The following is a 14211-nucleotide window of genomic DNA, read 5'->3' on the forward strand; positions in this document are numbered from 1 at the left end:
TGCTTTTCACTTCTCTTCTCTTCACAGCTATTTGTAAGACCTCCCTAGACAGCCATTTTGCTTTTTTGCATTTCTTTTCCATGAGGATGGTCTTGATCCCTGTCTCCTGTACAATGTCATGAACCTCATTCCATAGTTCATCAGGCACTCTATCTATCTGATCTAGGCCCTTAAATCTATTTCTCACTTCCACTGTATAATCATAAGGGATTGGATTTAGGTCTTATCTGAATGGTCTAGCGGTTTTCCCTACTTTCTTCAATTTAAGTCTGAATTTGGTAATAAGGAGTTCATGATCTGAGCCACAGTCAGCTCCTGGTCTTGTTTTTGTTGACTGTATAGCGTTTCTCCATCTTTGGTTGCAAAGAATATAATCAATCTGATTTTGGTGTTGACCATCTGGTGATGACCATGTGTAGAGTCTTCTCTTGTGTTGTTGGAAGAGGGTGTTTGCTATGACCAGAGCATTTTTTGGCAAAACTCTATTAGTCTGCCCTGCTTTATTCCGCATTCCAAGGCCAAATTTGCCTGTTAGTCCTGGTGTTTCTTGACTTCCTACTTTTGCATTCCAGTCCCCTATAATGTAAAGGACATCTTTTTGGGGTGTTCTAAAAGGTCTTGTAGGTCTTCTTAGAACCGTTCACCTTCAGGTTCTTCAGCATTACTGGTTGGGGCATAGACTTGGATAACTGTGATATTGAATGGTTGCCTTGGAGACGAACAGAGATCATTCTGTCATTTTTGAGATTGCATCCAAGTACTGCATTTTGGACTCTTTGTTGACCATGAAGGCTATTCCATTTCTTCTGAGGGATTCCTGCCTGCAGTAGTAGATGGTCATCTGAGTTAAATTCACCCATTCCAGTCCATTTTAGTTCGCTGATTCCTAGAATGTCAACGTTCACTCTTGCCATCACTTGTTTGACCACTTCCAATTTGCCTTGATTCATGGACCTGACATTCCAGGTTCCTATGCAATATTGCTCTTTACAGCATTGGACCTTCTTACTATCACCAGTCACGTCCATAGCTGGGTATTGTTTTTGCTTTGGCTCCATCCCTTCATTCTTTCTGGAGTTATTTCTCCACTGATCTCCAGTAGCATATTGGGCACCTAATGACCTGAGAGTTCCTCTTTCAGTATCCTATCATTTTGCCTTTTCATACTGTTCACGGGTTTCTCCAGGCAAGAATACTGAAGTGGTTTGCCATTCTCTTCTCCACTGGACCACATTCTGTCAGACCTCTCCACCATGACCCGCCCACCCTGGGTTGCCCCGCTGGCATGGATTAGTTTCATTGAGTTAGACAAGGCTGTGGTCCTAGTGTGATTAGATTGACTAGTTTTCTGTGAGTATGATTTCAGTGTGTCTGCCCTCTGATTCCCTCTTGCAACACCTACCGTCTTACTTGGGTTTCTCTTACCTTGGGTATTTCTTCACAGCTGCTCCAGCAAAGTGCAGCTGCTGCTCCTTACCTTGGAGGAGAGGTATCTCCTCACTGCCTCCCTTCCTGACCTTCAACGTGGGATAGCTCCTGTAGGCCCCCCTGCGCCCACGCAGCCACCGCTCCTTGGGCATGAGGTTGCTCCTCCCAGCCACCACCCCTGGCCTCGGGCATGGGATGGCTCCTCCCAGCCACCACCCCTGACCTCAGACGCAAGATGGCTCCTGCCGGCCTGCTCCTGACCTCAGACACAGGGTAGCCCCTCTCGGCCGCCACCCCTGGCCTCGGACTTGGGTAGCTCCTCTCGGCCATTCCTGCACTGGCGCAGCCTGGCACTCTCAGCCCCTGCCCCTGACCTCAGATGTGGGGTAATGCCTCTTCGCTGCTGCCCTTCGGGCATGGGGTCCTCCCGGCTTCTGCCCCTGACCTCGGACGTGGGGTAGCTCCTCTCAGTCACGTTTAGTGTGCCGGTCACAGCTGCCTGCGCTTAGTGCGCCAGTGGCAGCCATCTGCACTTAGTAAATAAGGAACATGATTTTATGTATCAGCTGATAACGTTTGTTATCAAGATTTTTCATCTCCAAGTTAATCCGTTTTCTGGGCAAATGATGAGATGGAGTTTCTGGACTCAGCCTGAGCCTAAGGGTCAGATTCTGAACCTTGGTGAATACATGCAAATAATGCCAAGTTGAGGAGCCTCATCATTCACTCCTTCCTCCACTCAACCGATATTTACTGCACTTTGTGCTGAGCACACATTAAGCATCATCTTGGAAGGCAAACTCTCAATCTCTCTTTGTCTTCCCATTTGGACTTTCTGAAAACACCATCTAGACCAAAGGTTTTCAGTTCTTAACACCCACTATGCTTCAGAATGATCTATCCCTTAACACCCACTATGCTTCAGAATGATGTATTTGTATTTTTAAAAAAATCTAAATAGATCAGTCTGAAGCATAGTGGGTGTTAAGAACTGAAAACCTTTGGTCAATGATTTGTAGTTTGGGTAAGGGTTTCAGGCAATTGTATTTTTGAAAACTCTGTAGGTGACCTGAAGAATAGTCAGAGTTGTGAGCAGTTAACAAGGATTTTGTGTTGGCATCAATTAGAACAATTAGAACAAAATGTTCATCTATAGAATAAAATGTATCATCTACTTGTTTTCTCTTGCTGCCTTTAGTGTCTAGACAGATATAAGTATGTTTATGGGGGATTTCAATGAAAACATATATTAGTGTTCTCTGGCTGCGTTAGTAGAATATCACAGACTGCATGACTTACACACCATAAATTTATTTTCTCATATTTTTGAAGATTCAAGGTCCAAGATCAAGGTGCAGTAAAGGTTGGTTTCTGGTAATACCTCCCTCCTAGGCCTGCAGACAACAGCTTCTCACTGTGACCTCATATGGCCTTTTCTCTGTCAGGGCAGAGAGAGAGCTCTTTCTCTTCTCATAAGTTCTATCAAATTAGTCTCCTCCCTATTGACTTCATTGAACATTAATTATCTCCATAAAGGCTATATCTCAAATTCCAGTCACATTAAGATTTAGGCCTTCAACATGTGGATTTTGAGGGGACATAATTCAGTCCATAACTAGTTTACAAGATGATAAACTTCCGCTTGGCTTGTATGTGGCTTTACTAAGATCATCTCTTAGTCATGACATTAGGTCATATCAATCCCATGCTCAAACATTTAAATGGATGATCTTTTCTTTCTGTTAAGTCTTTTTGGAAAATAGGATACAGAAGAGACAGACCCCAGAAGACAACCACTATCAACATCTTCACATCAATTTTTATATTCCTTGTGGCCCAGATAAACATATGTGAATATCTATTTATAATACCAAGATAACCCAATATCTGCTGTTAATCCCATCCTACCTATATGATGTAACTTATTATTAGAAAGACTACCCTGAATGCTATTTGAAAATAAACCTAAAGGGGTACAGACACAGAGAGACTGTGAGGCTAGTAAACTACTCCAGGTGAAAATTGGTGGTCATCTTGGATCAGATATGAGGTAAGAGGTAGTCATATTACCAATACAAAGAAAAGATAGATAAATAGATGATAGATTAGAAATATTGATAGATAGAAAAGGTAACAGTATTTGCTGATAGAATGTGGGTTGTGAGAAAATGAGTAAAATCAAGGATAACAGCAAAATTATGTGATTAAAAAAATGGAAGTGTGAAGGTAGCATTTATTGGGATTGGAAAACTGTATGAGAACATGATTAGGAAGCTTAAACATAGACATGTAAAGTTTGAGATATCTATTATACATCAAAGTGGAGATGTCAACTAAACAGTTGGATATTTACAATGTGGACTCCTTTGGAGAAATCCAGACCAGAATTTTTGGAGCAGTCAAGTGTTTAAAATCATGAGATGGTACATATCTATGTTGGGTTTCTATTGCTGCCATAGAAATCACTACAAATATAGTTGCTTAACACAAAATTATTATCTCACAGTTCTGAAAATCAGAAGTCTGGTGTGAGTCTCACTGATATTAAATTGAGGTATTCATAAGCTATTGGAGAAGGCAATGGCACCCCACTCCAGTACTCTTGCCTGGAAAATCTCGTGGACGGAGGAGCCTGGTGGGCTGCAATGCATGGGGTCGCTAAGAGTTGGTCAGTTTCACTTTTCACTTTCATGCACTGGAGAAGGAAATGGCAACCCACTCCGGTGCTCTTGCCTGGAGAATCCCAGGGATGGGGGAGCCTGGTGGGCTGCCGTTTATGGGGTCGCACAGAGTCGGACATGACTGAAGTGACTCAGCAGCAGCATTCATAAGCTATGATCCTTTCTAGGGTCTCAGAAGGAGAATCCATTTTCTGCTGGTTCTTGTTATGACCTGAATTCCATTCTTGGCAGTTGTAAGACTGAGGTCTTCATGTTCACCTAGTTGTATGCTTCCCTAGCTTCTACAGACCCCACATGTGCTGGACTTACGGTCCTCTTACTCCATCTTCAAAGACAGCAATAGTATGTCAAATTCTTACCTTATATCTCTCAGGCCCACTTTTCTACCTCTTATTCTTCCACTTTTGTGAACTTCCATGATTAAAATAGGACCACCTAGATAATCCAGAGTAATCTCTCAATCTCAAGGACCTTAACTTTGATTACATCTGTAAGACATTTTTGCTTCATAAGTTTACATAGACACAGGTTTGAGGATTAGTGCATGGCCATAACATCAGAAAGTAATGAGTGTAGATTGTGAAGCAAGGTGATGTGGATGGTCTGTGTCTGATCCCTGGGATATTCCAGAATTGCGAGATTGAAGAGATAAGAAAGAAACTAGTCAAAGCAACAAGGGAGCTGCCACTGAGTGTGAGAAAAAGAATTGTGATTGTTGAATACATAGTGATGCAGGGATTCAAGTAAGGACAGCACCATTACTGCTGAGCTTTGAGGGAGATGAAACAGACTGTCTATTAGATTTAATGACATGAAGTTTCCTAGTGACTTGAACAAAAGCAGTTCTATTGGTATGGTGGAAACAAAGCATGATGAGAGAGACTTAGAAGGAGAGACAGATTAATTCAAATAAGGTATACAAATAGCTAATATACATGAAAAAATAGTCAACCTTATTCATCATCATTGTTTTTGTTCAGTCATCAAGACGTGTCCAACTCTTTGCAGTCCCATGGACTGCAGCACACCAGGCTTCCTTGTCCCTCGCCATCTCCCAGGTTTGCCCAAGTTCATGTCCACTGAAGCAGTGATGCCATCCAACCATTTCATCCTCTGTTGCCCTCTTCTCCTTCTGACTTCAATCTTTCCCATCATCAGGGTCTTTTCCAATGAGTCAGATGTTCACATCAGGTAGCCAAACAATTGGAGCTTCAGTTTCAGCATCAAGCATTCCAATGAGTATTCCAGGTTTCCTTTAAGATTGACTAGTTTGCTCTCCTGGCTTTCCAAGGGATTCTCAAGAGTCTTCTACACCACCAAAGTTTGAAAGCATCATTTCTTTGGCACTCAGCCTTCTCTATTGCCCAGCTCTCACAACTGTACACGACTACTTGAAATACCATAGCCTTGGTTACATGGACCTGTGTCACCATCATGACATCTTTGCTTTTTAACACACTCTCTAGGTTTTCATAGTTTTCCTGTCAAGAAGCAATCTTCTTCTAATTTCATTAATTATTAGTGAAATGCAATTCAAAATGACAATGAGATATTACATCACACACATACTAGGAAAGTTATAATCAAAAAAATGAGTTATGTGCAGGAATCCTCCTATATTGCTGGTGGAAATGTGAAAATGATGAAACTGCAGGTAGAATATTTCTATAGGCAGAAAATAAGAATAAAAGAATGAGAGGAGAGTGGACTACAAAAACCATTTTGAAGGATAACCCAATGGAAGATAATGATTGGTTGGGTGTCTGGAATAATGGAGGAAATAAGAGTCAAAATTAGGGAAACTGTGATCCTCGGTAAACCTAAATCAAGCATATCACTTTACTTGAGGAGCTTAACTGTGGTGTTTAACATCTGTGAGTTTTAGTTTTCCACCTGTGCAGTGGAAATTTCTGCCTCACAGAATCATTGAATGTTTAAATGAAAAACTTATGTAAAACCTATTGAGTGAACTTTTGAATAACAATGTAAGTGAAGCTGGTTTGAAGACTGTGCTGCTGAAATCCACAACACATCTTGTAAAGAGAGGAAGAACTCTTACAAGATCCAAGAATGAGAAGCATTCCTCTCAGAATGTTTCCTCTAAACTGTCAAGGTCCCTCTTTCCATGTCTCCTGCATACCGAGTCCCCATTGCCCACTTAAGGGGTTACACCTCTTTAGCCACCAGATGATTCTGCAATGAAATCAGTCCATATTGCAGCACCAGCATCAGAGGCTAGGTCTTTGGGAGAGGAACAAATGAAGGATATTCCCATCCAATATTTTAGGGTTCAGTGCCCATGTAAAGAATCTGGATTCACTCAGTGTTGAATTTAAGGTTTTCATCTGCCACCAACAGCTTGGGAATAATATTTACTATCCTATAAAATACAGAACATAATACCTACCCTAGAGGTTCCTTGTGAGAATTAGAAGAGATAATATTTGTAGAGTGCCCAGGATAAAACTCGGTCCATTATCGGCTCTGAAATTCCAGCTCCATCTCTTGTTGAGCTGAGATCACAAAGGTCAGAGTAAAAGACCAGGAGCAGCCAGAGCTGAACCAGAATTCAAGCAGGTATCTGAAGGATGTCAGCATCAAAGTGAAAGTGTCCCAAGATTCCTCTGTTTCCTCCAATTATATTATCTTCATACTCTCGCAGGTATGTTCTGGACTGCAGAGTAGACAGTGTTGACAGGCAACTCTTGTTCCAGATATTGCGCACTGATACTCTAGGAGTGAAAGATAATGGATTCTCAAAGCAGATAAAGTATAAACTAGACCAAATTTGGAAAACTCAGAAGTGTCCGCAGGACTGAAAAAGTCAGTTTTCATTTCAATCCCAAAGAAAGGCAATGCTAAAGGATGTTCAAATTACCATAAAATTGCACTCATTTCACATGCTAGCAAAGTAATGCTCAAAATCCTTCAAGCTAGCCTTCAGCAGTACATGAACCAAGAAATTCCAGATGTACAAGCTGGATTTAGAAAAGACAGAGGAATAAGAGATCAAGTTGCCAACACGCGTTGGATCATAGAAAATGCAAGGAAATTCCAGAAAAATATTTACTTCTGCTTCATTAATTACACTAAAGCCTTTGACTGTGGGAATCACAAAATACTGTGCAAAAATTCTTAAAGAGTTGGGTATACCAGACCACCTTACATGTCTCCTGAGAAACCTATATGCCCGTCAAGAAGCAACAGTTCAAACTAGACTTGGAACAATGAACTGGTTCAAAATTGGGAAAGGAGTACGTCGAGGCTGTACACTGTGACCCCACTTATTTAATTTATATGCAAAGTACATCTCACACACACACACACAAAAAAAAAAAAAAACCAGGCTGGATGAATCACAAGCTAGAATCAAGACTGCTGAGAGAAATATCAACAATCTCAGATATGAAGTTGACAACATCCTTATGGCAGAAAGTGAAGAAGGACTAAAGTGTCTCTTGATGAAGGTGAAAGAGGAGCATGAAAAAAGCTGGCTTAAAACTCAGCATTTAAAAAACAAAGATCATGGCTTGGTCCCATCGTTTCAAGGCAAAGAGATGAGGGAAAAGTGGAAACAGTGACAGGTTTTATATTCTTGGGCTCCAAAATCAGCATGGGCTATGACTGCAGCCATGAAATTAAAAGATGCTTGCTTCTTGAAAGAAAAGCTATGACCAACCTAGACAGCATATTAAAAAGCAGAATTACTTTGTTGAAAAGGTATGTATACTCAAAGCTATGTTTTTTCCAGTAGTCAGATGTGGGAGTTGACCATAAAGAAGGCTGAGTGAGCACCAAAGGATTGATGCTTTAGAACTGTGGTGCTGGAGAAGACTCTTGAGAGTCCCTTGGACTGCAAGGAGATCCAACCAGCCAATCCTAAAGGAAATCAGTCCTGAATATTCATTGGAAGGACTGATGCTGAAGCTGAAGTTCCAACACTTTGATCACCCTATGTGAACAGCCAACTCATTGGAAAAGACCCTGATGCTAGAAAAGATTGAGGGCAGGAGGAGAAGGGAGTGAAAGAGGATGAGATGGTTGTATGGCATCACCAACTGAATGAACATGAGTTTGAACAAGCTTCATTAGATAGGGAAGTTTAGGGAAGCCTGGAGTGCTACAGTCCATGGGGTTGCAAAGAGTTGGATGTGACTTAGTGACTAAATAATGGACTGCAAAGGAACCCACATGGAACCAATGCTGCTGACAGGCACTGTTTATGGTTCCCCCTAAGTACCCAGTACCACACAGGCCTCGGACATAAATTTTCCTAGTTAATAACGTTGGTTATTCAGAAAGAATAGTAGGACCAGAAATAGCAATGACTAGGTTTGATAAGCACAAGTGCAGCTGCAGAGGGACCTAGTACAACCTAGGATGAGCTCAGCTCCCACCTCTCACCTGGTACATGCCTTCTTGATACTCTTCCTGGTGCTGCTCTGCCCAGTTGCCGTCATCTTGGTTCCTGTCGTCCTCCTGCAATGCTGCTCCTGAGTCACACACATACACAGAGTGGAGCTTGAATCTCAGTCTTGAAAACCTGTGCCCAGCTCCATGGTTATGACCCCAATGCCATGATCACACACACCAGCCCCTTTGCAAGGGCAATCTCTGAGCAGCAAAGTGAAGAAGAAAGGGTTTCAGTGGAAGAGAGGAGTTATCTGAGGATGAAAGAGAAGTGCAACCTGCCTCTTCCAGTCTCTGTGTTCCTTTCCTTCTTATATGTCTTCCAAAAGTACAGTCCAGTTCCCAGGAAGAATAACACAGCCACAACAGCCCATAGGATGCCTTCAAGGAGACCAGCAATGGTCTGTTCTTGTGAACCTGTTTCCCTCACACAGAGAAAATGGAGAATGGTTAAGAGAAGACAGAATTTTAAATAACCATTGCCATAGTGAGATAGAGAACACAGGGAGAAGTCTGAAGTCCTGGTCCAGAAGTTGAAGAGTGCAGCAGGTTCATTCATAACTGAACTGAGAAAATACCAAAATCTCGCAGTCAGAGACATTGAAATTCAATGGAGGTTTACATCTTGTACGCATGTCTTCAAGGAGGGCCTTTCAGAGGAGGTGATGCACAAATTGAGTCTTGAGGGAGGAGTAGGAGTTTCCCACATATTCAGGGTAGGCACAGCATTTCAGGAAGGAGGAACATAATGTTCACGGCATGTCTGTATCAGATCATCAGCCATGAGGATTGCCATCACCCCACTGTGGCAGGGAGGAGAAGGACAGGGCAGGAAAGAATTGGAAAAGGAGGATAAGAGAGGGTAAGAATCTCTTTCTTAAGGGTTTACTGAGTGTTTAATTTTATCTGAGAGTCCATGATGAGGCTGAGGCAAGGGTTATAGGGTATTTAAGGGATGCTGACATATCAGATCCCCCCAGCAGGTCAGGTCTCCCTTGGGAAGGACGGGTTAGAAGGGTGAACTACACACCAGGTCATTAATAATTCAATGAAACACTTGAGTGTGAGGAAACATTGCCAGGATCTTTGCTTGGAACATGAATTCAAAGAAGACAAGACACGGCCTCTGCCCTCAAGGTGTTCTAATCTGCACAGGAAACAAGTCCACAAACTGCATTGCTACTCAGTGTGGAGTGGCCATCGATCACTCCTTTAAAAAGATAACATCTCTACTGGAAGGTTATGGCACCAGCAAGGCCCTCTGCCAGCTGAGACTGGGGTTCCTTTTCTTCAAACGTTATTAAAAGCAGAACCATAACCAGCATGGGGCCCCGTGTAACCGTATTGATCACTCAGTTAAAATCACTGGCCTTAACTGAGACATCCTTCAACAGCAGTAAGTAACAAAGTGAAGGACTCTTGACTTGGGAGGGCTGGTGGTAAAGGAAATAGCATTTCCGGAGGGTCAGCAGGGGCTCTAGGCAAACAATCCCCTGTGAAATACATGAGAAGAGAGACACTGAGCCCTGAATCCTACAGGGAGATGCTGTGAGTCAAGTCCCTCAGATGACACAATCGACACAATCCAATTCACTTTTCCTAAAGATCACTCTAGACACACAATGAATGATGAATGATGTGGGGAGAGGTACTGGAAGGCTAGTGCCTGGACCAACAGGGGCAAGGGGTGGAGAGGAGAGCATGGATGTGAGAGAAATTCAAAAGCAGAAACAAATTGGTTGTGCTTCCCAGGCTCCTGTATGGGGTGACCCGGTGGAAGGTGGTGCTAATAACACAGTGGGGACAAAAGCCCAGAGCTCTCACCCCAGTACACCTGAGCTCCAAGAGTGTCCCTCCCCTCTGGCAGGTTGCGCTCACCAGGGAAACAGACTTTCCCAAAGTCTACAGTGGCAGTTTTCTTGTCCACATGGTTGCTGACCACACAGGTGAGGCTGGCATTGGGCTGGCTCAGGGACAGGTTCACAGTCAGGCTCCAGGAGCTGGGGGCTGGTCCTGGTGTTCCACGCCACTCCAGCTCCCTGGGAAGGCCCTCGCTCTCCCAGGTCACCTTCAGGTCCTCTCTGTTCCCTGGGTCCCTGCACTCCAGGGTGACATTGCACCAGCTTGGTGTGATGGATGATGACTTGACCAGAATCTCAGGAAGGATCACGGGCTCTGGGGTGGGTGAGACAAAAGAACGAAGCATCACATGAGTGCAGAACATGGCAGTTCACATTCTCTCATCCATTGTCTCACTGAAGCTCTGGCAACCTCCCTCTCAGGATGGTCAATGCATTTTCCAGAAGAAACACCATTTTCCCCAAACCCAGCAATGACAATAAGAAAGGGAACAACTGAGGTAAGTCCTATGTGAGCTCAATAGATTAGCAAGCCTTAAAATTCTTCCATTAAAAAAAAAAAAACTACATGATGGACTTCACCTTCCAGGACTCATTGTATGTAAGAAATTGGGATGTTTCCTTCTTTCCAGGGGAAGGAGTCGGGGAAGGAAGGACTTGACCTGGTCCAGGGCCGTTGCCCTGCTTCTCCTGTTCAGATGATTCCTGGGACACACAGCCCTTGTGGAGTACTGACATATGGCTGTGCTAGATGCCAAAAGTAAAGACATTTCTAAGAGATTCACTGGTAGTGACCAGGAACTACAACCCAGGTGTGGTTAGAACATGCCGCTAAACTTGAAGTTTCCACAGGTAGAGAAGAAGTTGCTGATTGACATAGCAACTGTTATAGATATCACGTGGGGTCCTAAACTGTTCCAAGTCATTCTCATATCTATATTTCCCTATGCAACAGAAACTTTAGGGAAACAAAGAGTTGACTAAATAAGGCTCTTAAGATGCACTGTAAATTTTCTCCTGTATCTGTTGAGGATTTGGGAGCGAGATTTGAGGGGTCTTAGTAAGCAATTATAGCTCTGTCAGGTAAAAAGAGAGAGGACAGGGAGCACTATCTACCTATGGATTTCCAACTTGTGGTAGATGCATAATGCCCTAATCCCCAGAACCTCTGTTTATGTTAGGCTATTTGGCAAAGAAGAATGAAGGTAACAGATGGATTAAGGATATTTATTAATTGACCTTCAAATACGGATTTATTCCAGAATACCTGGTTGGAACCAAGGCAATACAAGGGTCCTTAAAAGTAGAAGAAGAAAGAAGAGGAGGAGGTCAGAGGGATCAGTGTGAGAAGAAATCATCCCTCCATTGCTGGCTCTGAAGATGGACAAGTGTGACCATGAGCCAAAGAATGCCGGCAGTCATTTGTTCCTCTGGAACCTGAAGGAAGGAAGACAGTTCTGACAGCACTGAAAATGGAGCATTTCCTGCCGTATCAATAAACAAGGATGCCACAGCCATCAGTGATCCCAGCCCCCAAACAGGAATTTCTGAGCTCAGAAGGGGACCAGGAAGAACAATGCCTGTTATCTTGCAGCCTTCAGTCATTCCCCATGGTGATCCCTGAGGAGCTGGGGTGATGGGGTGGGGAGGGAGGGAAAAAGCCCCAGGGAGCTGAGATGAATATGAAAAGAATGACTTTAGTAAGCCCAGACTCTTGCACCTTCCCATACATGGAAAAGTGCTAAATTCCTTGAGATATCTGGTTTTGCTTAATCACCAACAATCCTTTAAAGTTCAGACTACCTGCCCCCTGTTGCAAACTTCTATATGACCTGACTCCTTCCTCTGCCTCCTCAGAGCAGTTCTCTTAGGGTTACTTGAGATGCTGTCTCTTAGGCCGGAAGTCCTGAAAATGTCTACCAAATAAAACGTGACTCTCAACTTCTAGATTGTTACTAATATTTTTAAGTCAACTTGATTAGCCCAGTGAGACTTCTGTCTGACTTCTGACCTCCAGAAAGATAAAATAATATTTTTGTGTCTTAAGCCACTAGTTCAGTTCAGTCACTCAGTCAAGTCCGACTCTTAGCAAACCCATGGACTGCAGTACACCAGCCTTCCCTGTCCATCACCAATTCCCAGAGCTTACTCAAACTCATGTCCATCGGATCGGTGATGCCATCTAACCATCGCATCCTCTGTCGCCTCTTCTCCTCCCGCCTTCAATGTTTCCCAACATTGGGGTCTTTTCCAATGAGTCAGTTCTTTACATCAGGTGGCCAAAGCCTTGGAGTTTCAGCTTCAGAATCAGTCCTTCCAATGAATGTTCAGGATTGATTTCCTTTAGGATGGACTGGTTGGATCTCCTTGCAGTCCAAGGGACTCTCAAGAGTCTTCTCCAACCACAGTTCAAAAGCATCAATTCTTCAGTGCTCAGCTTTCTTTAGAGTCCAACTCTCACATCCATACGTGACTACTGGAAAAAACCATAACTTTGACTAGATGGACCTTTGTTGGCAAAGTAATGTCTCTGCTTTTTAAAATGCTGTCTAGGTTGGATATAGCTTTTCTTCCAAGGAGTAATCCTCTTTTAATTTCATGGCTGCAGTCACGATATGACGTGATTTTGGAGCCCAGAAAAATAAAGTCTCTCACTGTTTCCCCATCTATTTCCCATGAAGTGATGGGACCAGATGCCATGATCTTAGTTTTCTGAATATTGAGTTTTAAGCCAACTTTTTCACTCTCCTCTTTCACTTATATCAAGAGGCTCTTTAGTTCTTTTGCTTTCTGCTGTAAGGGTGGCGTCATCTGCATATCCAAGGTTATTGATATTTCTCTTGGCAATCTTGATTCCAGCTGTGCTTCATCCAGCCCGGCATTTCTCATGATGTACTCTGCATATAAGTTAAATGAGCAGGGTGGCAATATACAGCCTTGACGTACTCCTTTCCCGATTTGGAACCAGTCTGTTGTTTCATGTCCAGTAATTTGTGATTTGTGATAGAAGCAATAGATAGAGTTCATACACAAATCAAATAAACTGAGTCCTATAAAGAAGAATAATTATTATAACAAATACTAATGAAGAACTATTGATGGAGGATTATAACATTGTACAAGAGGTGGTGATCAAAACCATCCCCAAGAAAAAGAAATACAAAAAGGCAAAATGACTGTCTGAGGAAGGGAAAGGAAGATGAGCTGAGAAAAGAAGACAAGCAAATGGCAAAGGAGAAAAGCAAAGGTATATCTGAATGCAGACTTCCAAAGAATAGCAAGGAGAGATAAGAAAGCCTTTCTAAATGATCAATGCAAAGAAATAGAGAAAAATAATACAATGGGAAAGACTAGAGATCCCTTTGGGAAAATTAGAGATAGCAAGGGAACATTTCATGCAAAGATGGGCCTACTAAAGGACAGAAACAGAATGGACCTAACAGAAGCAGAACTTATTAGCAAGAAGTGGAGAACTTATGACCCAGATCACCACGATGGTGTGATCACTCACCTAGAGCCAGACATCGTGGAGTTTAGGAAGTGGAATTTAGGAAGCATCATTATGAACAAAGATAGTGGAGGTGACAGAATTCCAACTGAGATATTTCAAGTCCTAAAACATGATCCTGTGAAAGTGCTGCACTCAATATGTCAGCAAATTTGGAAAACTCAGCAGTGGCCACAGGGTTGGAAAATGTCAGTTTTCATTCCAATCCCAAAAAAAGGCAATGCCAAAGAATGTTCAAACTACCACACAATTGCACTCATCTCACATACTAGCAAAGCAATGCTCAAAATTCTCCAAGCCAGGCTTCAGCAGTACATGAACTGAG

This window comes from Capricornis sumatraensis, chromosome 2 (genome assembly GCF_032405125.1).
Source record: "Capricornis sumatraensis isolate serow.1 chromosome 2, serow.2, whole genome shotgun sequence".
NCBI classification, from domain to species: domain Eukaryota; kingdom Metazoa; phylum Chordata; class Mammalia; order Artiodactyla; family Bovidae; genus Capricornis; species Capricornis sumatraensis.